A 26394-nucleotide genomic window follows, 5' to 3' on the forward strand; every position below is an offset into this window, starting at 1 on the left:
AGAGGGTGTCAGCCAAGTCCTGCCTAAGTTGGCTCCTCATGAGCAAAGTAAATGATTGTTGTTGTTCTAATCCACTAAGTTTTGGGGTGGCATTTTACACAGCAATAGATAGCTCACAGAGTATTTTTACTTGTCAGCACCAACAGATGAGACCTTCCAGGCATTCCTGGGATGGGATGAGTTTAGAGGAAGAGAATACATGACTGATGAGTGAGGTTGTACATTGGGCATAGTACCGAGTGCTGGCATCACTGCTATTTGTCCGTCCTGCCAGATCCAGCACTCTCGTTTTATATTTGAATAAGAGACAGAGTGCAGGTGGGTTGTGATCTGCTGAAGATCACACAGATATTTCATGCCAGAGCCAAAAACTCAGAACCAAGTCTTCTTATCTGCAGTTTAGTGTTCTTTTCACTCTGCCTGTCTCTTTCCAGTGACAGATTCCAGAGACCTGAGCCACAGGATATGGTGTAATAAATACATGCCAGGTGCTTCTCCTTACCCTTCTCATGCCTATGACAGACATCGTTAGTTAAGTACAGTGCTCTCCTAAGGTCACTGATGAGCATGGAGATTATAGACCCAGATTGTCATTATAGAATCTGAGTAGAACAATGTAAGAGCTATAACTGATTTGTATCAGGAGTGTCAGAAGTATACAGCAAAGGCAATCTCAAAACACAAGCTATAAAATGGTTTAATATGGAAGTGCATTGTGCATGAGAAAAAGGAAAGTATTTAGACATAACCACTTGGGATCAAGGATGTCCAAAGTGACACATAAGCTTTTACAGAATCGACTGAGGAATCACTTCCTACATCCTTGAGGAAATCTGTTGTAGATTCTATTAGGCAATTTCCATTTCATATTTTAAAACTTATTTTGTGGGGTGCCTGGGTGGCTCAGTCAGTCAAGCATCCAATTCTTGATTTCAGCTCAGGCCATGATCTCAGGGGCATGGGATGGAGCCCCACGTTGGACTGCATGCTCAGCAGGGAGTCTGCTTGGGATTCCCTCTCTCCCTTCTCCCCTGCCCCCACTCTAAAATAAATAAATAAATCTTTAAAAAAAAATCTTACTAGGAATCTACCCTAAGAAATATTTGAAATATTAAGAAAAATACACACAAGGTATCTCTTATAATTTCTGTAAAATGTGGGAAAAGTCTAGTATCTTACAAAAGGGAAATGACTAAAAAAATTCTGTACCTAATGTAAAAAAAAATCTTATTTTGTTGTTGGAAGAAAAGCTATTACTTTAGTTCTATAAAATGTATTGTATATGTAAAATTTGGCCTCATCCTGAATACAATAGACTTGGAAAGCACACAACACATTCAATAGAGCAGTACTGGTGTATGGTACAATTTGATGGTTCTGTTCTTCTTAATGCACTTGTCATTCAGAGCAAAGCAGGCTTAGAAAAAAAATATGTGATTTCTAGCATATAATTTAAAAGCAGAGGTTATAAAGCCAGGGCACTCTGAATTTTAGGGTATATCCCTGAGAACCAGATTCTCAGATACATTCAACACAGGACCGAGAGCAGAGCTTCTCTGAACTTGATCGTAGGAGAAAACACCCTGCAGAAGCAACCGCAACCAAACTCCCAGAAAAATAATGATCACTCTCTCCCTTTCTATGACTCTGAGCGGGGCATGGGAGTAGAGTTAGGTACGAAGGTTATTTGAGTAAACCAAAGTAGCCAAGTTCCTTCCTTAATTCATTTGTTCATCAAGTACCTACTATGTGCAAGGTCTGCTGTTAAACATTACTTGGAACACAAGGATGAAACGGGGGTTTTATCTTCAAAAGTTCTTTAGCGCGGACCCCATCCTCCTCTTTTAATAGAGTAAGATGTCAGAACAAGAGCCTAATGAGTTAGAAATCTAAGTATCAGCTAGTGGCACCCAAACACAAGAACACTGGGTTTAAGCATTAGAAGCAGGATACATCCCTACAGTTGTCTACACAAATCAGCGGGCTTCAAAATATTAATCCAACCCTTTCTGTCCTTCTCTCCCTCTCTCTCTCTTTTCGTTCTTTCTTTCTTTCTCTTCCCCGCTCCCCCCCCCTTTTCTTTTGACACGGATTACATTATCATTTGCAATATTACTAATTGCTGGATCACTTAGATGCATTATTATGCTCTTAGGAAATTATTTCTGGTAATGAAATTCTTTTCATCAGTTCCACTTTCAGATTTGCAATACAGGCTTGTCCTTTAACAAGTAAGGGTTCTTTTCAGAAAAATATGCGGCAGATGTGGCAAAACAGAAATATAATGTTCTTGGAAGTGGGCTAGTTTGGATAACAAACTTTCATATTTGGACTTTATTCTTCTAGTAATTTCTCTGTAGCAAATTTTCACCAAGGTCGAAGTCATCATTTTGTGCAATTTATTTTTAAATCTTCAAACAAAGGTCAGTAAATTCTTGTTATATCTCTTCAGATTTTTGTAGTAAGGAGCTGTTGATTTATATTTCCCTCATTCTTTTCTGGAATAGAATATCTCAATAATTTCAACCAGGTTTTCCCAAATACTAGCAACTTGTTATTCAGCGAATAAACTTAACCCGATTACTTCTCAAAGGCCTATAACATCTCTTTAAGTTCCAGGGCACAAGGACAAGACAGAAAATATCTAAAGAAAGTGGGCTCTGAAGTCAATCCAATATGGGTTCCATGTAAGCTCTGCCATTCCCTGTGTGACTTCAGGTAAATTAATCTCACTGAGTCTCGGTTTCCTTATTTATAAAGTGGGGATAAAGTGCACATTGTAAGGTCATCATGAGAACTAAGCACAATACAAGAAAGCAGAGGGCCTGGTGTATAATCAGAGTTCCTTAAATAATAATTTCCTTTTGCTTCCTTTTAAAAATGACGGTGCTAAAGCTCAGGATTTAGTCATTAAAACAATCAGTGACAGATGCAAACCATTCAAGTTTCAATCAACTTTTCTGACACTTTGGTATGTAGAATATTTGACATTTCTCCTTTCTTCTTCATGGAAAAAGCACCCCCACATCAGGGAAAATGAAAAATTGGTGGGAAAACACCTATAATCTCATCATCCTAGCTCTACAACAGTTTCCATTTTTGTCATGGTCTGGCTTTTATACAAAAAGGCCACATGTTCTGCACAGTCGCAATCAGACTGTGCTTCGCATGGCATCATCTCTTTCAATGTACTAAGAGATTTATTCCAGGTGATAGTGGGAAGCTGCCGAAGAGCAAGAAATGCAAAGCTGCGGAGGTGTTCAAGTTCTCTCACATCGTTCAAACCTTTCTCCTGCACAGAAACTCCACAAAGAGCTCCTCTGCTGTGTTCGTTACCCAGGGCGGTTTCTTTAAATTGTTTGACGTCAGAGAAGGAATGCTATAGCAACAGTCTGTCAAACTGGAATTAACTCAGAAGAAAGATGGGGGTGGGGAGAGGAAAACTGCTCCCGGGCGGTACTGACTTCAGAGGAAGCAAACTGGGTAGTTGCATTCATTTTCTGACATTTTAAACATTAAAAAGAAGAAGAAAGAAAGAAAAAGAAAAAGAAAAAGAAAAAAAAAAACTCGGTTGAGATGCACATGATGTTTAACTCCTGCAGAGATGAGCGACTCGCCAGGATTATGTGAAAGGCCTGGTTTCACCAGTAACAACTTCCAAGTATTGGTCATTTACCTAGAGGCAGGCTCTGTGTAAACGGCATCTCATTTGATATGTTAGCACCTTTAGGAGGTAGGTATCATCCCTCTTTTGCCTATGACCAAGCTGAGCCCCTGAGACGTACGCAGTCACCCGACCAGCGATGGTAGAGCTGGGATTCCAACGCAATTTAGCGTGACTCTGGGCTCCAGTTTACTTTCTTAAAAGTAGAATTCCAGACTTAAACCTAAACGGGACGGGGTCTTCTACGTCAGGCCCCCATCCTGCCCACGAGCAAACTGAGGGTTCTGCGGTGCCAGGAAGGAAACCGGCCACACCACTTGGACGCTCTGAAGTGTGCTCTTGCGCCCAGGCGCCACAACGACAAGAAAACGAAACTGCCTGGGAATTTATGTTTTTCTTCTTCTTCTAGCAGGAAACGAGACAGAAAATAGGAAGCAGAAGCTGCGCGCGACGCCCGCCGCCGCCTTCGCCCCCTGTCCCCCCGCCCGGGCGACGCGCGCTCCAAGGTGCGCGCGCGCCCGCGGCGCGTCCCTATCGGGCCCGCGCGCCTCGTGCCTCGCGCCTCGCGCCTCGAGCCACGTCCCCGCCCCGGCCCCGGCGCGCCGCGGAGTTGGCTGCTGGGCGGCGCGGGCCTGGGTGTGGCCGGCGGATCTCGGTGGCGCTCGTCGCTGCGGTGCGCTTCGCTCTGCACGCCGGCTCCGCGCTCGAGGAGCTGCTGAGCTCCCCGCGGACTCAGGCAGCGGCCGGTCGACGCGGACCTGAGCTCCCTCCAGGTAGGCGGCGATCGCACGCGCCGCGGCCCGTCGGAGCGCCCCGCGGGGGGATCCCAGGCTTCCCGCAGGGGGCGTGGGGCGCCTCGGGGCCGCCCCGCCGGAACCCCGCCCGGTGGTGGCGTGGGGCTGGCGGGGTCTGGCGCGCTGGGTGGCGGAGCCTGCCCGGGAGGGACGGGACGGGCGCGCCTTGGTCGCGCTGTGCTCCCGCGCGGGGGCCAGCAGCTCGGCCGCCGCCTCGGGCACTTCCTGGGCGGCTCGGACTGCTCGCTCTGGGAAGCGAGGGGGCGGCCTGTAGTCCCTCGGCCTCCACACCCCCAGGTCGGTCCCTACGCTCCGAGGCCTCGCGGGGGGACTCAGAGCGCGAGCTGGTGGTTGCCCCGAAAACAGCGGTTACTCGGGACTGCCCAGAAGGGTTATTGGGTGGAGAGCTATGGGAAAGCTCATAAAAGTTTTCCGCTGAGTGCTAAAAATGAGTCTAGCCGTTTCGTGTTAAATTTGTTTTGGAAATGATTGTGTCCAGTATTGGGGGTGGGTGGGTAATGGATTATGAATTCTTGTAAATTCTGTACATAATAAAATGTTTTTCCTTTTCTTTCCACATTATTTTTCTACTTCAAAACACAAATGATTGCCTTCTACTTTGGTATTTATTGCCATACGGTAAGGGAAGACTTGAGTTTCCAGAAGTTTAAAAACAGACTTTCATTTGTTTATAGAAACGATGCTTTGTTATTTTGCATCTCTCTCTCTCGGTCTCTGTCTCTCTTCCCTTTTCTCCCACTCCTTCCCTTTCTCCTTTGGTGGAGGATGTGGATGCATCTTTTTCTTTTTTGGCCACTGGCAGAATAGCTCGGCGTGTAGATTAGCACCCTGCTGGGAAGTTTTCTTAAGACATTTGAGATTTAATTGTTGATCAGAACGCTGTATTTTCATTCCTTTTTAGTGTTGCAAACTGAGATTGTGACCCTGGAGTAGAGCTTCTAGAACTTAAGCACACACTGCTTATTTAGGATGAAAGGAAGGTCTTTTCTAGTCCTGGAGGAAAAGGACGGTTTGGATACATAAAATTGTATGCTTTGAGTTTCTTTGCCATTGTACATTTTAAGACTCTTTTGTGTGGGACTTTTGGGTTATTACCAATCTGTGGCTCTGAAAGTTTGTGTATTTCAGTATTTGGCTCAAGATCATTTTAAGATTTTCTGTATTGCATTCTGGTTTGTAGATGAATCTGAAACTGAAATAGAAGCTTTTAAAATATTGTTTTATTGAAAGTGGTTAACTGTCTTGTGTATACACATTTGTAAAATTATAAAATTGGTTAACGTGGCTTGCAGTACATTCAGGTTCATGTTTGTGAGCCATAAGCATTGTTTACGAGGCTATTCTGAGTCATTGGTCTTTGTTAACTTGTAGAATTGCTTCTTTTGTAATTTTTCCCGGCTTTGTTGAGATATAATTGACACATAACATGGTATAAGTTTAAAGTATACAACGTGATGACTTGATATTCATATACATTGAATAATGATGACCACAGTAAGATTAGTTAACACACTGATCACCTGTGTGTGCCAGTGACTGTATTTAGCCACTTTCAAGTATAGAATACAGTGTCGTTAACAATAGTAACCATGCTGTACCTTATATCCCCAGAGCGTACTCTCTTGTAACTGGAGGTTTGTGTCATTTGATCAACATCTCCCTAGAATTGTTTCTTTTAAGTCATTGGTGCTTTAGTATGTCAGCACATATTTTTACACTTTAAAAATAGATTCTGGGACATTTTGAAAATTGAGAATTGGAACAAAGTATCGGACATTTTTCTGCCCTTACCAAGTACTGCCTGAGATGGTGTGAGTTCTGGGAGTTTTTCGGGCATGTTACTAAAGTACACTTTGTTACTAGTTCTTTACCTTGCTGACTGGTTTAACCTGCATTTGTTCTAGAAACTAATTATTAGACATTTGTTCTGGGCCAGGAGTGATGCTGTACATTATTCTATTTATGTCTTACATGAACTTGGCAAAGTAGGCATTATACAGTTCTACAGGTGAGGAAACTGTGCCCCTGAATTCTTAAATGACTTGCCTGTGGTATGTAGCTGTTCAGTCACTCAATTGGGATTCAAGGCCAGACCTCTCTGAACCTGAAGTCCACCTTCTTGCCTCTGTGCCACAGTGATTTCTTGCCAGGACGTGAGGAATGACCCTCAGTTACTCGTTAGCACATTTGTAAACTTTCCAAGACATGCCAGAGATGTGGATTTGTTTTTCCAGTGTGATTGTTACCATGCGGCTGTTAATTGTGCAGATCCTTGAGTCAGCCGGTCTCCTCTCACCTCTCTGATTCTGGTTCAACATCTGGCTCAGAGTTCAAGACCTCCATTTTCCCAGGGCAGATTTTCTCCTGTTGACAGTAATAGGTAGTGAAAACTTGATTATCCTTCCAAAATAATAATCCCATTTTAATGTGGGTTTTCTAGAGCTATACATAGAACTATTTTGGAAGGTTATAAATAGTATGGTAGTCTCTTTTTGAATATGAGAACCCTCTGATATTCCTCAAATTATTTGTCAGAGAGAGAACACAAGCAGGGGGAGCAGCAGGCAGAGCAGGCAGAGGGATAAGCAGGCTCCTTGCTGAGCAGGGAGCTCAATGCAGGACTAGATCCCAGGACCCGGGGATCATGACCTGAGCTGAAGGCAGATGCTTAACTGACTGAACCACCCCGGCATCCCTTGATATTCCTCAAATTAAACCAGAAGATATTTCTTTTGAAGAATTTATTTACTGACAGAGAGATAGAGAGAGAGTGAGTGTGCGTGCACAAGCATGGGGAGCTGTAGGTAGAGGGAGACGGAGAAGCAAGTTACCTGCTGAGCCAGGAACCCGAGGCCATACTCTATCCCAGGAACCTGACCGGAGTGGAAGGCAGAGGCTTAACCAACTGAGCCATCCAGAAGCTCCTGTGTCTCCCATCTTAAAATTCATTTCTTGATCTACTGTTCTGCCCTGTGTCTCTGGTTCCACGTTGAGAAAGCATCATTTATTATTATTATTTTTTTTAGAAAATGTAATTTTTTTGATAGAATAAAAATAAATACAGGAGAGGATAACCAGAAACTAATAAGTTACCTACAGGGGGTGGGTAGGAATGTAGTAGAAGGCATAGTGGAGGGAATGGCACTGCTGTGATTATATCTTTTTGTATAGTTTTGGAAACTTATTTATGTTTTATGTGTTCAAAAATAAAATCAACAAGGTTGAAATAAAAAACCTCTAAAATTGAATACAAACAGCAACAAAGGAACCAACTATGTTTCAATGAGTAACATGAACCCTCTGAAGAAAAGAAAAATCCAAGTAAGTTTTAAACACAGCACTTTGACTCAATCTACCTTAAATCTAAAGATAGAAAGGACTGTAAAAATAAGAAATGTTGAACCTTGTGTGGTAGAGATACAGCAACTCTTGAACTATTTTGTATGTATCATAGAAATGAGCAAATGAATAAATTCATTGGTATTTTTTGAGGTAGAGTTTTTACTGTGGGAAAAGGGAAATAAAGATGAAATGGAAGAAGGCAGTGAAGCACTCTCTGGTATTCGATTGGATTTAGAGTTACATTTTCTAGCTCTGTCTGATGGAAAGGTCTAGAAGCAATGACACCCTAGTAGCAGTAAGCACAAATAGTGCCCAGGTCTAAATGGTTGATTCCAGGGCCGGGGCAGGAATAGCAGAAGATTAGCCTAGAATACAGGGTAGGGAAGTATTCCCCAAAATGGTGGTGGTACGTCAAAAAGACATAGGAACTAGCTTGAACAGCCAAATCTGGGAAAATTTGAGCCTCAAAATGAATAATGATAATAATGGGTTATAACCCATTGAATAAAGTAAATCCACAAGTTCATAATAAATAAAGGAAAAGGAGAAAGCATTCTCAAGTAGACTGCCAATAAAAATGTAGAAGGAGTAATAGAAAAGTGACTGGCTTGCAACCATTATGGTCTTGTTGGTTCACGCCAGCATTACTAATGGAGAAAACTGGATGGGGAGAAGGGTACTAATACAGTTTCTAGTGGTCTCTCCAGAGATTAATGACCAATGGGGAAAAGGAGTACTTCACAGTGAAGAAATCTGGCAGACACCATCTCAACCAACTGATCAAAGTTAGTATCACCAGTAGTGGGATAAATAGATTCCTCTTGGGGCACGTGGGTGGCTCAGTTGGTTAAGCGTCTGCCTTCAGCTCAGGTCCTGATCCTGAGGTCCTCGGATGGAGCCCCTTGTGTGCTCCCTACTCAGCGGGAAGTCTGCTTCTTCCTCTCTCCCTTGATAGAGCTTGCTCACGCTCTCTCCCTCTCTCCCTCTCAAATAAATAAATAAAATCTTAAAACAGGTTCCTTTTGATGTGCTTGAACTGGGGACATCATTACTTTTCTGTGTTTTTTTCTAAAATGCATAACCAAAATCTACATAGAGGAAACAATTGAGGGACCTTAATTGAGGGTATTTGGGTGGCTCAGTCGATTAAGCATCTGCATTCAGCTCAGGTCATGATCCCAGGGTCCTGGAATGAAGTCTACCTGTTGGGCTCCCTGCCCAGGGCAGGTACTCTGCTTCTCCCTTTCCTCTGCCCCTCTCCCCTGCTTGTTTGCATGCACGGGTGCATGTGCTCATGCACGCTCGCTCGCTCTCTCTCTCATGCATGCTCGCTCTCTTGCTCAAATAAATAAAATCTTTTAAAAAATGCTAAAAATTAAATAAAGGAAGTTTAAGAGCTCTGACAAAGTGCAGTGCATAATCCTGGATTGGATCTTGAATCAGAAAATGTAACTGACCTAATACTGTTATCAGGACATTGGCAGAATTTGAGTATGTAATGAATATTAAATAATAGTATTGCGTCAGTGTTAAGTTTCCTGAATTTGGTCATTGTACTGTGGATGTATAAGACAATGACCTTGCTCTTAGAAAGATACACAGTGAATTATTAGAAGTAAATGGTCAGAATATCTTCAACTTACTCTCAAATGGACAAGCAATAATTATTAGAATGAAAAGAGAATGATAAAGCAAACGTGGCAAACATTAACAATTAGTGAATCTAAGTGAAAGGTCTAAGAGTATTTATTCACCGTACTGCTTTTTTCTTTTTTTTATACTACTCTTTTCAACTATAAGTTTGAAATTTTAAAAAATGAAATGTTAAAAGTAAAACTTCAAAAAATAATAAGGCTACTTTGTGTCCAAAGACAACAACAGAAATCTTGGGAAGAGGCCATGTAGGCTGTATCTGTTCCTCAGCTCCCCATCTCTCCTCTTCTAAACCCACTACAGAGTGATTTATCCTTCCTGTGCTGTAAAAAAATGATTCTTCTCAGGGTCACCAGTGACATCAGTCTTGCCACATTAGGTCTCTTGGTCACCTTTAACACGGGTGGTAGAGCGCTCCTTCCTGCTGAAACAGTTTTCCCTTGGCTTCTGGGACATGGACTCTGATTTTCATCCTGCTTCACTGGCGGTAGCTTCTCCTCCTCAGAAAATGGTGTTATCCTCCATCCAGTTGCTTAGGCTGACAGTAAGAGTTATCTTTTAATTCTCCTGTTTCATTCATCCTGCGTTTGGTCCCTCATTGTCAACTATGATGGCTCCTAACTTACTGTCATTCTGATTTTGGCTATTTTTTACTGTTTGTACTGCCACTACCTTTGTGTCAAACCACCATCTTCCTGGGACTGGACTACAACAGTAGCTCCTGACTGATCTTTCAGCTTCCAGTCTTAGGCAGTAGAACCCATTACTGTTAGATAAAATCTGAAGTTTTTACTGTGGTCAGGAGGCCCACATGATTACGTGGTTGGTCTCTTGCCTACCCCCGTCTAATCTCTTCTGCTTTGCTCACTACCCTCCAGTCTCACTATTCTCTCTGCTGTTAATTCAGTATTCCAGGTTAGTTTCTGCCTCAGGACCTTTGGATTTACTGTTTATTCTTCCTGGAATGCCCTTTTCCCATTTCAAGCATGGCTCATTCAGTCATTTCATTCAGGCATTATATATTAATTTGTTTAAAAATAGCCTGCCTTGTCGCTAACTTCTTGCAGGTTTTTTCTCCTGCAGAGTCCTTATCTGTACTTGAAATTGTTTATTTATGTACTTTATTATCTGTTTCCTAGACAGATATAGATTAAAGCTCCATGACAACAGGGCCTTTTGTTTGTTTTATTTACTGCTGAATCCCTAGAGTCTGGAATGTGTCTGGCATGTAGTTGGAACTCAGATATTTGTTGAATGAATGAATAAATGCATGAATTAATATTTGCCACCTTTTCTGCTGTATTTTGTCTAATACTGTTTCCAATGGGGAAGGCTGTCCCAGAGAACCCTATAACGGTAGTGCTGTTTAAGTTTCTAGGTGATACTGCTAAAGCTTCTTGGGAAGCTAACAAGTTGGTAATTTTCCCAGCTTCATCTTCCTTTTGTCTGCCCTCTGGTGGAGGTAATACTGATAAGCAGCCAGATGAGTATAGTAGGTCACTAGGAAGAAACAAAAAGGGAGGAACCTTGACCACAAACTGGGTAATTAACTTTTAAATGACAAAGATTAAAAAATTGTAATTTTTGGTAAGCCTCTAAATTAACCATATTAATATAGGAGAGAATGACAAGAAAAAGGACAATAGTTAAAGAGAGATCTGATTTAGGATGTTAAAAAAAAAAAAGACCATTTAGCTCCAAAATGTTTTGGTTATATAAAATAATTCCTGCTTAAGTATACTTCTTTCTCTGAAAATAGTTTTTTAAAGATTTTATTTATTTATTTGACAGAGAGCGGGAGCAAGCACCAGCAGGAGGGGGGGGCCGAGGGAGAGGGAGAAGCAGACTCCCCACTGAGCAGGGAGCCCGATGTGGAGCTCGATCCCAGAACCCTGGGATCATGACCTGAGCTGATGGCAGACGCTAAACCAACTGAGCCACCCAGGCACCCCTGTCTTAAAATATTTTTAATATTTTTCCATTTTTAGTTCACAGACACCTTTTTCTAAACTACAGTTTCAGTTAATCTTTTGATTTTTCCATATCAGTTAACATATGCCAGTGGGAAAGCCAGTATCCAACCAGCAATGGTTGGGTAGTAGAGGCTGTACTCTTCACTATTATGCTACCTGACAGCCTTCCTACTGTCTTAGGGATGGCATAGGTACCAAAAAATTTACTTTGGTGCAATAGTGATGAACAAAAAATACTTGATAAGTTAACAATATATGTTCCAATCCCATTTTTTCAGTGTGCATTACAGAGAGCCTTCTAGAATTGCTCAAAGTTATATCTTAATTTGTTTTGCAATAGCAATCACATTAAATGATTTTAATGTGCATGTACTACTGACTTGCTGAAATAATTTGTTTCTCTTATTGTCCATCTTTAATATTTAAGGCAGTACACAGCTTAACTTACCCCCTTCTCTAACCCAGTTTTGGCTTTAGCAGGGTTGTTTCCTGTGCTGTTTGGTTATTACCAAGAAAGCTTGCTGGGTAAGGGCATACTCCCACCAAAATGCTTACTGTACAGTTGGGACCAAAAGGGAGCATTTGCTCAGGGGGTGTCATTAGTGCTGGCATCTTCTCAACTATTTAGAGCTCTGAGGTTCTCATCTTAACAGCTATGTAATATTTCAGTGTATGGATGTATCATATCTCCTTTCCTGTTGATTTATGTTTGTAATTTTTTGTTACATAAACAGTTGAAGAGTGATGGTCCTTAAACATTTCATTTTTATTTATTCAAAAATATTACATTTTTAGAAGTCTTACTCTTTCTTCATCATCTAATTTTTTTTTATCATTTGTATATGTATTTATTAACATAATGTATTATTTGTTTCAGGGGTACAGGTCTGTGATTCATCAGTCTTACACAATTCACAGCACTCATCATAGCACGTACCCTCCCCAGTGTCCATCACCCAGCCACCCCGTTCCTCCAACCCCCTTCCCCTCCAACAACCCTCAGTTTGTTTCCTGAGATTAAGAGTCTCTTATGGTTTCTCTCCCTCTCTGATTTCATCTTGTTTCCTTTTTCCTTCCTTTCCCTTATGATCCTCTGTCTTGTTTCTCAAATTCCTCATATCAGTGGGATCATCTGATAATTGTCTTTCTCTAATTGACTTATTTCACTTAGCATAATACCCTCTGTCTAGTTCCATGCATGTTGTTGCAAATGGCAAGATTTCACTTTTTGATGGCCGCATAATACTTCATGTGTGTGTGCGCGCGCATGCGCGCACATGCACACTCACCCCACATCTTCTTTATCCATCTGTTGTTTATCATCTAACTTGTAATACATTTTTAACTATGGAGAAATTGATAGAATCTGTACTGTAGAGGGAGAACACTACTTTGGAATAGACAAAGATGAGGACGGGGGCGGCGGGGGGGGGGGGGGCCCTGTGCTCAAAGGACTATTAATCCCTGTGCTTGTGTAGAGGGATTTTTGATAGTTTTGTTATGGTAACATGTAGCAATGGCTTGGCTCATTTTTTCCCCTCTTCATTTTTTCTGGAGTTCCCCACGTACACACTCTTACCCTGGAATTGTTTAAAGGGTGAAAATTGGGCTTTAGCTATTTAGTAATGTAAAATTAAAAACCCAGTAATATACCTTAAGCTGAATGAGACTTCGTTGTCTAACTGGCTTTCAACATAGATTATACATTGTATTTAGGATAGTTAACAAGGCTTCTAGTGACCAGGTTTTTATAAGGAAGTAATTTAAACATTTTTTTTTATCTCCTAGACTTCTGTAAATTAAATTATGTACTTAGTAGAAAAATGGAGGACAGCTAATTATTTAAGGATTGAAATTCATCAACAAGGGATCCTCATTATGTGTATTACTTATGAAATGGGTCTCTGGGGAAGCTGTTGTGGGAGTAGGACTAAACTTTTTGAAAAATGTCATTTTAGGGCATCTGGCTGGCTCAGTCCGAAGAACATGAGACTCTTGATCTTGGGGTCATGAGTTTGAGCCCCGTGTTGGGTGTAGAGATTACTTAAATAAACATTTAAGAAAAAAAAAATGTGGCCTTCTTGTCACATGATATAAAAAGCAAAAACAATTGTTATTTAAAAATTTTTAAAACTTAGATATTTTCATGGTTATATGTTAATGTTTATGGGAACTAAAACTTATCAAGGAATTTCATTATTTCATTAATTATTAATGTGCGACTAGGGAAGCTTTTGGGGGAAAATATTTAAAAATACACACAGATAGGGGCACCTGGGTGGCTCAGATGGTTAGACATCTGCCTTCGGCTCAGGTCATGATCCCATGGTCCTGGGATCGAGCCCCGCATCTGGCTCCCTGCTCGGGCGGGGAGTCTGCTTCTCCCTCTCTCTCCCCATTGTCCCCCCTGCTAGTGCTCTCTCGATCTCTCTGTCAGATAAATAAATAAAATCTTTAAAAAAAAAAAAATACACACAGATACACTCCTCTGTGACTTAGATTATAAAAAAGGAGAGAAATGTTGCTGTGTAAATTTCATCCATGGTTATGTGCTAGTTTTCAGTGAGGAAACATCTTTGTAAAGTTTTTAGAGATAATGGAGACACATCCTGAAGGGCTAGTGAAGCATCAGGAATAATGTTTTTCCTCAGCGGTGCTGAAGAGCAATTTTGGTGTATGTGAGAGTGAGTGCTGCTAAAACACTATTCAGGCCACCTGGGAGAGAGAAGACCCCTTGGACAGATGGCTTTTGAGAACCTTAGTGGTAGGGAAGGGAGTTGAGGATGGAATGGAATCACAGATCGCTAATGTGGGTTATTAGCTGTTAGTCTAAACCCAAGAAAGCAGTTGTGTGATATTTTGGTAAATAAAGTGTGATCCTGAAGTAGCATTGGTGGAAAACTGTTCATCTCAGACCGATACCACATGGATGCATTTGCTTTTTAATTAGTAAAACCTCCGAAGTTTTACCTTCTGCCTAGGTATTAATGGCTTTATGTTAGAAAGACTGAGATCTGTACTGGGAGAAAGTCGCTGAGTGATGTACTCTATTTCTACTTACTCTTGGTAACTTTAAGATAATCTTACTTTAAAAAAAAAAGATTTTTAACTTTTTTTTAAAGCTGTGAACACATGAAGTTGTAGCTACTTTTCCATGAATATGTCACTTGCAAGTCACATTTTGTGCCATGTAGCCGATTAACAAATAAGCTAGATCATGATGCCTTATAAACATTATAAACCTAGAAACATTGGATGGGCACTTAACAAACATTTGTTGGATGAAATTCTGATAGCCACTGTTGTCATATTTTCATCCTTTAGTGGTGGGATTCATTTAAACGTTTTTTAGATATTGATTATATCAATATCTAATAATTATCTAATAATGTGTAACAAATTCTGGTAAATTTAAGGGATTGTTTTTGGTTAAAAAAAAATACAACACGAATTATGTGACTTTAAAGTGATCCAAGACTGTGTGATTTAGTGATACAGAGATGAACCATACTTGGTCCCATTAAAAAAATCCAAGAGGTAGTAATACTTGAGTGAAGTCATCTGAGAAAAGACAGTATGAGAACGTTACGATTTGTAATTTACATAATCGTAATTTATTTTCCTAATGTCTGAGTCACAGTGTCTTAGAAATACTAAAATTAAAGGCTTCTCAACTTAGAGAAGGTAGTTGTAGGACTAAGTAAAAGGAAATTCCCTGCCATTTTACAAAGCTGCCAGTGAATTCATAGAACTTGTTGCTTTAAGAGATAGTGCAGCTAAAAATGCAAGCATTCTAGAAACGGTTTCAGTTTAAGGGAAATCCTTAGTATGGTAAGTTCAGTCATATTCTCATGAAACATTCGGTTTTGGTTACATAGTATTTTAAAATATGTGCTCTGTTGCAGCCGTTCTGTCCCGATACAATAATTATTTTTCGGAAGAAGATGAACTTTTTTTATTGGGGTGGGTTGTTGTGAGTGCCTAGTGCAGGGTAGGAGTTAAAGACATGTTTGTTGAGTGGAAGAATGACTCTCAGGACAGTTTGGATTGACAGGTGGGGATAGTGTTCATTTCTTATATATGTTAAGACTGTTGCTAAAAATAATAGGAATAATGCAGGAAGAAAAATCCTTTTGAAAGCTTTCCCAAATGTTGACTAGAAAAAAGCTAAACCTCTTCACTTAAAGCTTCCATTTTCTCTCCAGTTCTGTAGGGAGGATACACTAAAAGAATGGAAACACATGCACTCTACATTTAGAAGATTTTTATTTATTTATTTGACAGAGGTCACAAGTAGGCAGAGAGACAGGCAGAGAGAGAGGAGGAAGCAGGCTCCCCGCTGAGCAGAGAGTCTGATGCGGGGCTTGATCCCAGGACCCTGGGATCATGACCTGAGCCGAAGGCAGAGGCTTTAACCCACTGAGCCACCCAGGCGCCCCACACTCTACATTTAGAAGAGGCACTCTGCATCTGGTTTTTATGTAGTACCTCATATTGTTATAATCTCTGGTTTTGTTACTACCTTTGTCTCAAAGAGTTCTTCCCTTTTCCTTGATTTAGATAATTTTATAATTTGTATTTTAAAAATTAAATCTAAAGAATTTATGATGAAACACTCAGCTTTTATAAATGGCGTAGTTTAAAACACTACAGTCGTCACACATTTTATGACACACAAATGTAAAAATGTGTAGGAATGAAACAGCAAAATCCATTTACTTTAAATTCCATGAATACCTGTCCTTTTTTTTTTTTTTACTTTAATGCATGACATTTTATTGGGCCGTGGAATTTACTACCTCAGTTTAGATTTCTGCCACGATGACAAGTCCTGTTCAAAGAGAGAGCCCCTAATTCTTACCCAGAGGGTTCACCCCCAGTGATCTGTTTATGATACCTGGATAAAGAGCTTGTTTTCTTGTTGGTTGATTTCTGTGTGGACTGATTATGTTGTGACTTGTTAAGAAAACTAAATCACAAAGTTCTTTTTTAAAGAAAAATTTTAGTAAGAGCTACTTTTGGCAGTTGAGAATCTAAGTCCCTTTTTTAGTTAATTCCGGAGATACATGAAAGTATTGGCAGATATTTTCTCACACGCTTTTCTACTTTAACAAAGATCAGTGCATTTAAGCCTTAAATTAAAAACTTTTTTTCAAGTATCTCTCTTTTCAGGTGTCCTAGGTATTTCCTGATAGCAGATAGCTGGTTCCTGAGATGTCCTTTCAGCTCTTGAGTTTATTTCATTCTTAAGTTTCTTAAAGAGTAAAAGCTAATACAGATTATTTTCAAGAAGGTAATGGCTGCCAAAAAATTCAAGTTTTTGCCAGATGGATTGTTTCCCTTGAGGAAGGGGAAGATAACACCTGAAATACGTCAAGAAATTGTTAATGATTTCTTTGTAAAAACATCTTTAAGTTTTAAGTATTTGAGAAATAGGAAATTTATATGGGGAGTGTCTCTTTTTTCTCTCTTCCCATTCTGAAGGCATTCCTCAGAAAAAAATTTCAAAAAATTTTAACAGTTCAGATATGGGGAATAATCCTGCCCTATTTTAAAAAAAGAAACTGATAAGAATGGGAATTTTTTTTTCTATAATTGTGTATTCCAACTATGTTTATTTTTTAAAGTATTTTAGATGTTTTGTTTGAGCAGGAAGATAATATAAATGCCATTTAGTTTTTTTTTAGGAAACTTTTTTTTTTTTAAGATTTTATTTATTTGAGAGTGTAAGAGAGAGAGAGAGCACAAGCAGCAGGGAGGCGCAGAGGGAGAGGGAGAAGCCGACTCTGCGCTGAGCAGAGTGAGTCTGATGGGGGACTCTGAGATCGGGACCTGAGCCGGATGCAGACGTTTAACCAGCTGAGCCCCCCAGGAGTCCCTTAATGAATACATTCTTGAACCTTCCCTCAGTCAAAAGGTTTTAGACTTGTTTCCTATGTAACTGAGTTCAGACCTGTGTTTCTCAGACTGTAGGAGGCAGCGGAATCAGGGTCTTGGCTGGGAAAGGGCCTAAAATGTGCTTTTCTAGCAAGTTTCTCAGTGGTACTGCTGCTGCTGGTTCCCACACTTTGGGAACCACTGATGAGGTTATTTAGTGGAATCGTGGTTAGCAACCATGCTTCTTCTTCCCTTACACACCTGAAGGGTATAACAGTAATGAACAGTGCTTCAATCTCGGAGTCAGGGCATTTGAGTAGGGGGTCGGCAGCATACCGGGGTGGGCCCCGGTACTGCTGTCCTCACCAGGTGGGTGGAGTTTGAGAAAGGCCTTCACATAATTGCATGTTTTCTCTCCTACCCTCTTTCCCCTTTGACTCTCTCTCCTCTCCTTCCCACTCATTAGGGTGTCCTGGTCTGTATAATAGGAGTTAGGGATAGAGTCCTCTCCTTGCCAACAGAAGTCTCCAGAGTTCCCAGGGAGGGATCTTCTGCACCTCTCAAGGAGTTATGGAGAGAACAGAAGGGTTACATGGCAGCGTAACTGGGATGCTGAGGCCATGAAAAAAATCTCTTTCTGGTAATAATTGTATTTTCTTTTTTGTTTAAAGTATTTTGTATTATATCTATTGATCCAGATATAGATAATGACCTGAGCAGTGTTTCTGGTTATATAATGTCTTTGATACTTTGATATTTCCCTTGCTGGGCCAAATTAGCCCTCACTTAAAATTCCAAAGACATTTTGTGAATGTGTATCTCTGATTACCCAAACAGTCCCATAGGGTATCTCCACGCTACTGATGTCAGCGAATTGAGACTCAGAGCAGGCGAGCAGCCCTGGGATCACACAGCAAGGACACTGCGAGTGAGTCAGCAAGCTATTAGATTATATGAACTCAGGTAAGCGTGGTAAGCTCCATAACCTGTAGTTCTGTCATCTGTGGGATGGGGAAGATACTAGCCCCTACCTTCTGAGGTTGATTTGAAGCCATTAAATGAGTTACTGTGGAGAATTTCGAATAGTGCATGGCACAGAAGTGCACAATGAATGCTATTTCTTGGTCGGCTAACTCCTGCTAACACCTCAGTTCTGGGCTTATCCTGACTTTGTGCCATGTGATCTTCCTCTTAGGCATTACAGGTCAATAATCTCTTATCCAGAAATTGGAGATCGAAAATGCTATGCAAATGGCAGGTTTTTTTCATACATCACTTAGTGGCAAAACCTTGCATGATTTGGACGCATTTTCTACGGCAACCAGGCCTGATCTAACTTGAAACCTGCTAGTCCCTTTTTCCCCACCTACTTGTGAATGTGCTTATGTTTTGCTACAGAAATACTCCTTGATTATATGGGGTGCTGCCCCAGGGTCCACACCTTTTTAAAATCTGAACACTTCCCAGATCCAAGCCACACATGGTGCTAGGGCTGCGTATAATGAGATTATGGACCTATGGGAGTATGCACTTAAATGTCTGTTTTCCTACTTGACTGTGAATTCCTGGGGAACTGGGCCTGTCCTATTCATGTGTAGCCTCAGGTCTTTGCACATGATAGACATTCGTTAAATGTCTGGTGAAAGAAGGAACCATGCCACAACATACTGGTTAGGTGAAGGGAAACCGACTGAAGAACAGCACCTCATTTGTTTTCTAGAACACAGACAACACAGACTGTCTGCAGTTCACAAGAGGTGGAATTTTTTACTTTGGGGGCCTTTAAGTGTACAGTGGGATGAGAAAGTAAAAAAACCTGAATGCCTATGCTACAGTTTCAGCAGCTCCAACTTGTATTCTTCTGGCTTATCCATTTGCCCCCTCAGTCCTAGGTTTTTAGCTAACTTCTTGTGAAAGCCACACGGGAATATCTGTACATGGAATGCATGGGGTGGATAGGCAAGTGTGCTTTTAAATTCCATGCTAAGAGGGGCGCCTGGGTGGCTCAGTGGGTTAAAGCCTCTGCCGTCAGCTCAGGTCATGATCTCAGGGTCCTGGGATTGAGCCCCGCATTGGGCTTTCTGATCAGTGGGAAGCCTGCTTCCCCCCGCCCCCTGCCTACTTGTGATGTCTCTCTCTGTCAAATAAATAAATAAAATCTTTAAAAAAAAAACCAAAGCAAAAATAAATTCCATGCTAAGAATGATTGTAAAAGCTTTAAATACCTAATTCATTATGGGTTTGCAGTTAGTTTTTTTTTTTAATTTTTACAAAGTATAGGAATTAACAGATTGCCAAGAGAAACGTAGAACTTAGGGATTATAAAAACAAATTTGAATTTTTCTGATGAATAGACTTAGTAAGCAAAAGTAGTTTTATGCCTAAATTTACAACCTAAAATATTCTTTCATGCTTTGTGAACTTTCATGATCAGTATGAAAATTATTAATAGCTAAGAAATATTCATATTCCTTATTGCATATAGATGAAAATGGCTCTGTTCACTCACACAGCAGTATAATTGTATAGCCTACATAATGCCTTGCTTTGGTAAAGATTTCTGTGGACGTTTTAAGAAGTGGGGAGAGAAGGCTGAATTACGCAAGTGTATTTTTTTTAAATTAGTGTGGATACAGTGGCTCATTGGTATTTTTTTTATATGTGTAACTGGCACAGCTGAACTTTTAAAAAGATAACTAATATGCTGCTTTCTTCTCAACTTACAATGCTTTCATTATATGATAGAGTAATTTCAATTGTGTTAAATGAATCATTTATGCATGTTGAAAAAGAACTTAGTCAAGAAGTTATGGTGGTAACTGAAAGACACTGTGCTGATATTAAACTAATTTCTGTTAAATTATTAGTTAAAATTACTTTTGTCTACAATTTCAGTACCACTTCAGAGATTGTGATGAACCGCTCCAATATGACCTAGATTAAAAATCACCATTGCTGAAATTTCTTGACAATTATACTGAATCCTTCTGATGTTTTTTGTGTTTTGTTCTTGGTTGTGTTTTTATGTAAAATTTCAAAAAATCTTTTAAGACTTTATTTTTAAGTAATCTCTACACCCAACGTGGGGCTTGAACTCCTGACCCTAAGATGAAAAGTCACATGGTCCACCAACTGAGCCAGCCAGGAACCCCTGTAGTTGTGGGTTTTTTGTTTTTGTTTGTTTCTGTTTTTTGTTTTTTGTAAAGGAATGTAGAGATGGCTTATCTGTATCTCGTATTCCTTTATCGTTCCCTCCTAGGAGGAAGGTTTCTTAACTAGCTGGCTGAAGATAGATTCTGGGAAATGTAAGTATTTAAGTGAATGGGGTGGGGAGAGACAGCAAAAAAACTCAGAGAAACAATAGTGAGATACAAGGAGGATCTAGGAAGTTGGGGTCATGAATGCCATAGTAGTAAAGGGAATGAGGAGGGGGAATATCATTAGTCAGATTCAGCAGAGAAGTTTGATGAGCTGCCCTTTGAAAAGAGCAGTGTGGCAGGGTGAAGAGAGCCGCGTTCCAGACTCTCTCACACAGTTGGATTCAGTTGCCCCCTATACCTCTAATTTTAGGCAAGTTATTTCACCTGTCTGAACCTCCATTTCCTTTTGTCTTTATTTTTACCTCATTCCACTTATTTTATAGTTCCCAGTGGACTTCCGGTGTGGTAAGAGATAAACTGAGGCATATTAACCATTTAAGTTTTTTTGTTTAGCAAAAATCTGTTTGGATTGGGCATACGTAGGGGCAAGATTCTTAGAGAAAGAAGCAAAGCAAGGAGATTATTTGATTAGCTATAGCTATGTGGTTGCCTTATTTGGAAAGCATAGTTGGCTGTGATTGGTTGTCCTTGGGTTTTACAAACTTAGGTTTGGGTTTGCTTACGTAGTTTGTTAAGGTATTAGAACCGCCTCAGTCTAAGGGTCTCCTTGTTCAATTTTTTTTAAAAAGATTTTATTTATTTATTTGAGAGAGAGAGAATGAGTGAGAGAGCACAAGAAGGGGAGGGTCAGAAGGAGAAGCAGACTCCCCACAGAGCAGAGAGCCCAATGCGGGACTCGATCCCAGGACTCCAGGATCATGACCTGAGCTGAAGGCAGTCACCCAACCAACTGAGCCACCCAGGCGCCTCTCCTTGTTCAATTTAGTGCAAGCGTTAAATTAACTATATTTATTGTGGATCCATTGTGACTAACTTCTATATATTTGCTTGCTCTTTGGTAACAAAAACACCCATAAAGCAAACCCAGCTCAGGAATTCAAAAATTAACCATTACTTGCAGCTGTTGTACTTGTGTGCTTCTTCCTTGTACTGTTTTATCATTTCCTTAAAGAATATTTTATTACATAGGTGTGCATTCCTGAATAGTCTTAGTTGTTTTTGAGCTTTATAAAAAGAGTTATGCTGATATGTGTCTTCTGGAACTTGTTCCATTCCCCCCCCCCCAATAATATTGTTCAGTTTACTCTACATTGTCTGTACCTGTAGTACATTTGTTTTCTTGTGATATAATAATTCAGCGTGAAAGAAAACACTACAATTATCCATTCTCCTGTTGGTGGGCATTGGTGTTTTAAATTTCTTGCTCTTATGAGTAGTACTATATGAATCCAACTCTTTTTTTTTTTTTCTTAAAAGATTTTATCTATTTTTTTTGACAGAAAGAGAGATCACAAGTAGGCAGAGAGGCAGGTGGCGGGGGGGGGGGGGGCGGGGAAGCAGGCTCCCCGCCAAGCAGAGAGCCTGATGCGGGGCTCAATCCCAGGACCCCGAGATCACGACCCCAGCCAAAGGCAGAGGCTTAACCCACTGAGCCACCCATGTGGCCCTGAATCCAACTCTTGACACATGAGCACATGTACTTGAGTTTCCTTTAGGGCTTATGTACCCAGAAATGGAATTAAATCTTATTTTTCTAATAAACTTTTTAAACAGTTTTAAGTAATCTGTATACCCCACGTGGAGCTTGAACTCTTGACTCCAAGATCAGGAGTGGCAGGCATGTCCTCCTGAGCCAGCCGGGGGGGCCCCCAGAAATTGAATTGTCATATTGAAAGATAAAAGTATCATCACCTTTGTTAGATACTGGCCAAGTTACTTTCCAGTAGCTTTCCTACCAGAATGAGTTACCTTTTCCCCCAACCTTGCCTATTCTTCTTTTTCTTTTTTTTTTTTTTTTCTTTTTAATTTAAGTAATCTCTACACCCAGTGTAGGGCTTGAACTCATGACCTTGAGATCAAGAATCACATGCTTTACCCCAACTACCAACCAGGTGCCCCAGCCTTGTTAGTTCTTAGTTGAGATACAGTTTGATCTGATTGGTATGAAATTATTTTTATTTGCATTGCCCTGGTTACTGAGGTTGAATGAATATCTCTTTATTCGAATATTGGCTTCCACAGTTTTTCCTGCTGTGGTTTGCCCATTCATATCTTTGCACATTTTTCAGTTAGATCATTGGTCTTTTTTATTAGTTTGGAGGAATTTTTTTTTTTCAAGATTTTATTTATTTATTTGACAGACAGGGATCACAAGTAGGCAGAGAGGCAGGCAGAGAGAGAGAGAAGAGGGAGCAGGCTCTCTGTGGAGCAGACAGCCCGATGTGGGGCTCGATCCCAGGACCCTGGGATCATGACCTGAGCCGAAGGCAGAGGCTTTAACCCACTGAGCCACCCAGGCGCCCCTGGAGGAATTTTTTTTAAACTCTGGTTGCTCATCCTTCTTTTCTCAATCTGTGGCTTTGTTCCCTTGTGTCCCCCTCCCCCATAGAAGACAAACTCTTCTCTTGAATACACCGTCCTTACACAACTGAAGGTGCTAGGTAGCCCTTCTTGCTGACCTTTTCTCATCTCAGTTTGTATAGAGGGATATAGAGAGATAATTGTAAGAATCATTGTCAACAGTTGGGTTGGGGTGTGTGTGCAGCAGACCATTGGGTTATTTAGTAAGCCTTGAGGTTGATTTGGCTCCCATATGTCAGAAGCTCTAAAAAAGAAAGGAGGGGTAGCATAATTGATGCTTCTTTGCCTTCAGCTTTGGGGCTTTTCACTACTTCTGAGTCCCCAAAAGTCCTACTCTGTTTTCTGTTAGGTGTGTGACCAGTGTAGAAGGAAACCTTAATTTCTGCCTAGCATCGCTTCTTTTTTTGGTCATTAATTCAGGTGAAGTCTGATGATCAGTGAGAGGTTTTGGTTGACTCCCTTCACAGGTTGGGTTCTTGAGTATCTTATACTTTAAGGAAGATTTGGAGTTCATTTATGCGGTGGTTCACCTGGCTATACCCAGTGGCGAATTTCTGTAGTGGTGGTTGACTATTTATCTTACTGGTTTTCTTTCTCCTGCCATTACTTTTCATGCTCCCCCCCTCCCCCCCACACACACATTCACAAAGTATTATGAACTATTTTGCCATTTTCTTGGTTTTTGTTCTTATTAACTGTGGATGTAAAGGACCTAACTATAGGAGGGCAAGTAGTTGGAGGACTTTGTTGCTCCCAGTCAAATATGTGCCCCTGGAGGACCTCACTTCTCTGAATTGGAGCATGCTTTAGTAGAAGGTTTGAGGCTTTAGTCGAAGGCTTGAGGCAATGACTTACTAAACTGTTCCTTATGCCACAATATCATTCTCAGGAATCCAGAGCTTTCATAGCCCTGATACGTCCACAGACTACAGGGACTGGCCACTTCATTAGATCCTCCTTTAGACCTTCAAAACGTAACTTATTAGGATTTATCTTACTTGGTTTCACCTGGGGGTATCTTTGTGGCTTCATTTTACCCTAGTCAGCTCTAGGCTTGTACGGAAATCATTTATAATTTAGTTTGTGCTAGATGTGATCCTTATTGGTATTCTCAGCAATTGTCAGGGGGGGAAGAAAAGAGCAACAGAAAGTGTGTCCTCAAAATATTCTTTCTTCTTAGTGACAGAACCAATAAATTTTCCTTAAAGAGTGAAAAACAAGTTCCTCCTTTTAGCAGTAGGTCATGGAAGGTAGGGGAAGGGAGCTTTAATATTTCTTTTGAGGCATCTGGAGAAAGTTTGCAGTTCTCTCTGTAGGGGAGGAAAAGTGATTTTCCCTTTACTTTTCTGAGTTCTTGGCTGAGACACCCTGCAATAAAAGATAAATGAGAAAAACAAGTTTTTGAACATGTTTGTATCCCTCACATATACATCAGAGATTCCCAGGGAGAAAAATGTGTAACACCCTAAGGTAGCCAAGGCACCAGCTAACAGACGGTCTTCAGCTAGAGGAAGAAGAACCAGCACCTTTAGGAGTGGGGGTGGGGTAGGGAGGGGAACGTTGCGGGAGGTTATCAGGAAAGGCAAGGGTAAACAAAGGTAAGGTTTGTTGTGCAGATTTAAATCCTGCATTCTCCATTGGTTCAGATTCTCTGGTTTAGAGTCCTTTCTTTCCTAGAACAGAGAGCAAGACACTCTGACGAGTGGAGATTTTCTTTATAAATTTAAATTTCCATTTCAGAGGATAAGGTCTCTTGTTTTTAGTCTCTCCTGTGTCTGCTGTTTCTCTGAATAATCCTATGCCACATCCTTAAGCCATCATTGGGATGGTGTATTCTGCTACCTTTCATTTGGTACAAGCATCTCAAGGGCTCTGATTTTGCCAGTAGAAACCTTTCTCTGATCCATGCCTTCTGACCGCTCCCGCCTTTTCCATGATGTCTGCTTTAATTTAGCTGAAGGCGGCTGGACAGGAGTGAGGCTTGAGAATTCAGAAGTCCCTGTGAAGAAATGGGGTCATGTATAGGCAGCTTTGTTTGAGAGTTCATAATGAAGGATAGAAAAAGGAAGCTCTGTGATAGTGAACTATAGAATCAAGGCATTTTCTCTCTCTCTCTCTTTTTTTTTTTTTTTTTAAGGTAGAGACTTGGGCATGTTTAACCCTGATAGAAAGTATCCACTTGAAAGTGAAAGGTTACCCACAGGTGGTGGTTTGCTAGATGAAGGTGAGGACTTACAGTAGCCTGAATTGTTAATACTTGAATACCCTGACCAATCTTAGCTTTACAAAGAGCGAATTAACAAAGATTAAGTGTGTTCTGTTTTATGATACCACTAAGTCTGCATGTTACCTAGAAGTATTCCTGTCAAACACATTGTACTTGAATATCCTTTAACCCGTGGATCTAACTTAAAGTTTTTTGGCAGTGTAGAGGATAAACAAGTTAAATGATACCATAAGGAAATAAGCAGAATGCAGGACATCGAAAAGGACAAATGGCTCATTCTCTCCAGTAAGTCAGTATTTTAGGGGGAAATAAAGCAGGCAATGGATACTTCTAGATGGAGAGATTTAGGAGACATAACCCAGTGTGTTATGTAGTCTGTAATTGGATCCTAATTTGAATAAATTAGATGTAAAAAGACATTGGTGGAGTAATTAGGGAAATTTGAAAATGGACTAGGTATATTAGCTCCTGAATAATTACTGTTAATTTTGGTAGATCTGTTAATGGTAATATGGTTTAATAGATAAGTGTCCTAATATTTTTGGAGATGAGTGCTGACATATTTCAGAGTGGAATGTCTTGGTGTCTGTGACTGACTTTAAAATACTTTAGGAAGTGGAGATTCCTGGATGGCTCAGTTGGTTGGTCAGGTCATGATCTCAGGGTCCTGGGATTGAGCCCCGGGTTGTTGGGTTCCCTGCTTCTCCCTCTTCCCTCCGCCCCTCCCCACTGCTTGTACTCATACTCTCTGTCTCTCTCTCAAATAAATAAAATCTTTAAAAAAAAAGAAATTTTAAAAAATGAGCAAAATCAAGAAAGAAATACAGCAGTAACATGAACAATTTTTAAATTGTATGGTATATTATGGGTGTCCATTATATGGATTTCTCTACCTTTCTCTGTTTGAAATTTTCCCTAAAAAACTAGAACGGAGGAACAATGAGAACTTGAATGTTCTAGAAGAGATTATTAAGGGAAGTATAAGTTTACTGAAAAGACGGTAGATAGGATTTAAATCACAGGCGGAGGAATTGGACCAAAGGACAGAAAAGTCAGTTCCTCCATTCCGAATGGAGGGAAAGGAGAATGTGATGAGTCTGTT

The 26394-nt window shown here is 40.5% G+C and overlaps 1 protein-coding gene across 1 annotated transcript in view; it reads left to right on the forward strand.

The window, feature by feature from the left end:
* The first annotated feature begins 4270 nt into the window (after nt 1-4270).
* GNB4 (G protein subunit beta 4) overlaps nt 4271-26394 on the forward strand; it is a 55307-nt gene continuing 33183 nt past the window's right edge. Inside the window, exon 1 of the mRNA XM_080831407.1 lies at nt 4271-4437. The gene's annotated coding sequence lies outside the window, so the exon portion shown is untranslated. The remainder of the gene's footprint in view (nt 4438-26394) is intronic.

Source organism: Martes martes (genome assembly GCF_963455335.1).
Source record: "Martes martes genome assembly, contig: scaffold_165, whole genome shotgun sequence".
Taxonomy (NCBI): domain Eukaryota; kingdom Metazoa; phylum Chordata; class Mammalia; order Carnivora; family Mustelidae; genus Martes; species Martes martes.